The following is a 5,626-nucleotide window of genomic DNA, read 5'->3' as shown; positions in this document are numbered from 1 at the left end:
TAAATGTATCTCATTCGTAACGTTAAAGATATATAGGGTTGATATACAAAAATGAAAGAAATATAAATATATATAAGAGTTCAAAAAGAATACATAACAATAATATTAGTCTTAACTTGTAAAGATAAGGTTGGCTAAAAAGTATAATACAACTCAAAGTATACCAAATACAATATGTTTTTCCATAAATCAACTTCTAAAAGGGATATACGAATACATATATCAAAAGTAGAGAAAAGTGCTACATAAATCAAAATAAACTCAAAAGTAAAGTCTTCACTTCATCAAGAGTCCAGCATACTCAGTAAGGTGCGTCACGTCCTACATCTGAAAATAACAAATCCGATAACGAGTGAGAACCCGAAGGTTCCAGTAGGATAATAATTTCAAATAGAGACTATGTAAAAAGATATGAACTCGCTAGGCAATCCTAAATTCCAATCATTCAAGGTTCAAGCCTAGGGTCCTTTCTAATCCAAACAAGGTATATAGACTAAGTCTCAGCTAAATTATTGATTTTAAATTCTCAACTCTACTCAATACAAGTCATTAATCATACTAGTGATCTCAATTCTCAAACTGGAACAAGTGGACGAACCACAATTCTTGCATCTATCCAGGGAGTTCTAATCTTAACCCAGAGTAAGTGGGGCGAACCATAACCCTTGCATCTACCTAGGGAGCTCAAATATCAACCTGGAGCAAGTGGGACAAAGCCACAACCCTTGCATCTATCCAGGAAACTCAAAATGTCAATTAAATTTATTTTCATCATCCAGTCATATCAATATATCGCATCAAAAACAACCTCCAGCGTCACATCGCCAGTATAAGAGATCTCTCAGTTAAGGCAAGTAGTTCAAATAGTATATAGATACAATTATTCAACAAAGCAAGTCAAATACAAGATGCACATCCAATCAATACCCACAAATGCATATGATGCATGTCTCTTCCTAAACAGGTCATGAGCTCACGTGTCGGTTGGTTGCGCACACCCGACAACATCCCTGAGATAGACATTATGTATCGTCGTCCCTATCTCAGAAAACTTTCCTCGATGAGCGTTACAAATTATTGTTCTCATGGGGATAATTCATCCGGTCTCCAATGAGCGTTACATATATATCGCCGTCCTCGCGGAATCATACTCATAGTCTTGCGTGGGCATTACATATCGCCATCTCCACTAAGTTGTACTCTTAGTTTCAAGTCTAATTACGTATCGCTGTCCCACTGATCAAAATTCGTTTCCTCCATGAGCATTACGTATCACCGTCCTCATGGAAACCCTCCTTTAGGTCTCAAGTGGGCGTTACGTATTGCCGTCCCCACTGAGCCTCACGCACATTATCTCAAGTGAGCGTTATGTATCACCATCCTCACGAGATTGTGCTCAACATCAATTCTCAATCATAATCATAACACGAGGGAGGGGATCTATCCTTCATCCTCAACTTGCCTAATCCGTGAGCAGGATAAAACCATCGTCCTCACCAAATTAATAATATTCATAGTCTTTAATCAAATTCAGTAGTTGTCAGATTTATTAACCCCAATCCTTTACCAATTAGTTCAATTCTATTAACTCGTAAGCGGGATATTACCACCGTTCTCATTGCGGATGGGACAAACCACCATCCCAGCAACCAAGTCATCCGGTTTAACCAAATGTTTATCTGAGAATAATGCAATTTAATTCATTACATATACTCACGCTTATTCCAGAGCCAAAAAACTAGTTATCAGACCTTAATTGGGGGTTATGAAAGATTACAAGCTTGCCGAAAAAGCCATACAATCAAAAGCGGAGTTTAATTGAGAAAACAGGACTTGTGTGTACGCATCGCCCTTGTGCATACACACAAATCAGAAGGGCTTCCTAGCTTGTGCGTACGTATGACCCCTGTGCATACGCAAAACTTGAAAAATTTCTGGGTGTGCGTACGCACGAGTCTCTTCACTCGCTTTGCCCGGTGCGTGCGCATACATACCAGAATTTTTTATTTTTCTGCAACTCTTAGATTTTAGATTTTTATACCAAATTTCAAACTCTCATAACATTTTTCATAAAATTCCATTTTTCTTCATTCTTAAACCATTTTAAAGATCGTTTCACTAGCTTTAATTTAAGACAAATTTTATTCGATTCCAAACTTTGAGTGCCAAGTTGTGACCCATCGAAGTTGGTTAAAAATTGATTTTTACCAAATTTTACTTAAGAGCCAAATTCACTAATCCTCAACTCAATTCAACTCAAAAGCAATCCAAAACCATTCCTAGGAATCCTCAACAAATAATTTTCAAGTCTCCATCTCTCCTAACAATTCAAGACGTAATCAATTCAATTTCAACGCCATCAATAAATTCCAACATTTAATCCATCATTAGTCAAAATGAAACCATCAATTCCACAACAATTCACACAATACCAATATATCCAATTTTACAACCAACCAAACATAAATTATCTCACACCACTTACCTCCACTTACCAAATAGGGGATTCCTCACCTTATCTTGGCCTCCGACTCAATTTTGACATCAATCATCATTATAAACATCCATACCACTCAATCTATAATATTGCAATGACCAATTAAATCATGCATATACATACATATCTCCATTCAACAAATCACAACAATAACCAATTATAATTTAATCCTATCCTAGGAGAAATTAACCTAGATTTTCATATAGTGTTACATGGTGCCTATTCAAAATTAAGATCCGTACCTTAATGAGGGCGGTTTTTCCAACACTTGGATTTCTGCTCTGGATGGACCCAATCCTCAATCGATACTACCGAGCCTCCACCGAGTGCTCCAAAAGCAAGCCCAACTCCAAATTCCGCAACAACTCAAATCAAGCAATCCAACTTGCACCAAAATCACCGAGCAACTCTACCCAAATCTAATTAAACCAACATTACATTTTTTCAAGCTAGGGTTTCATACATAATTAGGGATAATAAATGAATTAGGATTTCTTACCTTAACCCACTGAATTTAGTGATAGAAATCACTAAGAATTATAAGCTAGAGGACTTCTATAACATCAAAATCACAAAAAATTCTCAACACCAAGCTTAAAACGCAAATTCAAATGAGAAACTACAGCTGGAATTTTGAGTTACTCACTAAACTAATCCAATAAAATTGAAGAGGAGGAGATAAGCTTCGCATGGCCCCAAATGACTCGTCAGTCGGAACTGCGGAGCAAAAGTTATGGTGGATTGAAGGTGATGGAGATTAGGGTTTCTTCTCTCTTTTCTCTCTTCTCTCTTTAACCTGATTCTCCTCAGGGGGGTTGAGTGCTGAATTGTGAAGTGTTGTGGGTTATTTATACTTGGGCTTGGGCCCAAGTGTGGTCTAACTCAAGTTCTTAGCTCTTTGGGACAAAACCTTTAAGACAAGTGTTCGGACTTTTGTTCCACATATTTTTCTCATCATTTTGACATTTTCAATTTTTCTCACACGCAGTACCGGACAAATTTAAGCCGGTACAGTAAATTTTAATGTCGGTATTCATTTTTTCGTAATTAACTATATTTTTGTGCTCAATTTCATTCTCTAAATTAAATTTTCACCGGTATTTTTCCAAATTAAAATTTCTAATTTTCTAATCCTATTTGCTTATAATTAATTTAATAAATTAATTATTCAGCATTTATCGAGGTTTTACATTCTATCCACTTTAATAAAAAATTTTTCCTCAACATTTCGATCATGAAAAGAAAACAGGTGAGAATGGCTCTTCTTTATCTCAATGTATCATTCCTCAACCTTTTGCTAACCCTAGAATTAACTTTGTTCCCTACAACTCCACCTTCACATCATAGCTGCCCCAAATCCATCAAAATCACCACGCTTTTGCTACGTCGCTCTAATTGTAAGCCATTAAGTATCTAACTATTCGTGCACGTCAACCAAAAATCTCTTTGAGTTTTGCCAGTATTAACGGCAACATTCTATATAGCACAAACAAGTTCGGTCCTAAGTTTGTCACTAATTCTGACCTTTCAGTCCCAATTTCTCATCTCCGTCATAAGCTATGAATACATACGATGTTCCAATGACATACTATGCAATTAAAATTCGATAACCAATATTATAATTACCTCAACCTTGTTGTTGCGACCGATCGGCATCTTGAGCCTCCCTACGTGGGAAATTCTTGGAGATATACCCTGGCATTCCATAGTTATAACATAAACCTAACTCAGCCCTTCATGACTGGTTCGGATGGTGTCTTGCGCACCTATCACACTGCAAGTCACTCAAATGAGTCCTCGCCTGCTTCTCTTTGTCGTTTCCCTAGCGGTTGTCACTCCTTTGGAAATCATTTCGGCCTTGAGGGTATTGCGGTGCATGGCCATTTCTCTTAAAGTCTTGACCCCTCGGTGTAAAAGTTCGGCCTTGTCCTCTGTTGTAGAAACCTCCATGGTTATTCCTTGCCATTGAGCTCTTTTTGGAGCACTCCTCAACCATTCACCTTTTGTTAACCAATTCAGCGAAGTTCTTAATCTCTAGAGGTGCCAAAACTTTCCTTGTATCATCTTGAAGACCATCCTGGTATTTAAGGCACTTCCACTCCTCATAATCTTTTGGCGCTCCTTGACAAATCTTAGAAAAATGACACAACTCCTCAAATTTATTAGTATACTCTGCTATAAACATAAACCCTTGCTTTAACTGTAGTAACTCCAACCCCTTAGCTCCCCTTGCAGAAATTGAAAGGTACTTCTTATATAATTCACCTTTGAACATCTCCCAAGTAATAACTCCATCCTCATTTCCCTATTGCAATTGACGGTGAGCTCCTTGCCACTAGAATTGAACCTCTTCAGTCAGTTGATAAGCAGCAAACTCTACGAATTAGCTCTTAGGTACATGTTGAGCTTGTAATGCCCTTTCTATAGCTTGAAACCAATTGTCAAATTCGGTGAAACTAGTTGAACCCTTGAACTCTGGAGGATTCACCTTCAGAAAATGTAGCTAGTGTCATCAGACCAACATCATTTCCGTTTTCTACATGTTGCTCCATCCTCTCCATTGCTTGATTAGTAGCCACAGTACTTACTTGCATAGCGTGCACGAGATTAGTCATAGCAGCTAAGAACTTAGCCTGGTTATCTATCGGGGCGCCTTCCTCATTTCCTCTCCATCTACTGGTTCGACCGCGTCCATGAGTCGCCATTCGGGTCCTGTCCACACCAAACAAGTGATATCAAGGTGATCAATCTTAATATTTTAAGTTAAGTACTTCAAATTTTCAAAAGTATGCTCATGAATTTTATGCTATATTTATCAATCAGATATCCTAAATAGCATATAAACATGACTCAGAGCATGCTCAGAAGCATAGTCAGTCCGTTCCTTAGGCTCTACGGAAACTAACTGCTCTGATACCATAATATAACATCCTACCACAGAAAGCCTTACGCTATAGTTTTAAATCGGAAGGGGTGAGGTATTACGATACCTAAAAGCAAAATACATACATATATAAATTGAAGAAATATCATTTAATTAGGAGCCAATGAAGAAGGGTAACAAAACAACAAGTGTATCTCACTCGAAACGTCAACGATATACAGCATCGATATACATAAACGAATATA

This window comes from Arachis ipaensis, chromosome B10, assembly GCF_000816755.2.
Source record: "Arachis ipaensis cultivar K30076 chromosome B10, Araip1.1, whole genome shotgun sequence".
Taxonomy (NCBI): Eukaryota; Viridiplantae; Streptophyta; class Magnoliopsida; order Fabales; family Fabaceae; genus Arachis; species Arachis ipaensis.
The sequence above is the reverse complement of the archived record's forward strand: the minus strand, read 5'-3'. Positions refer to the sequence as shown.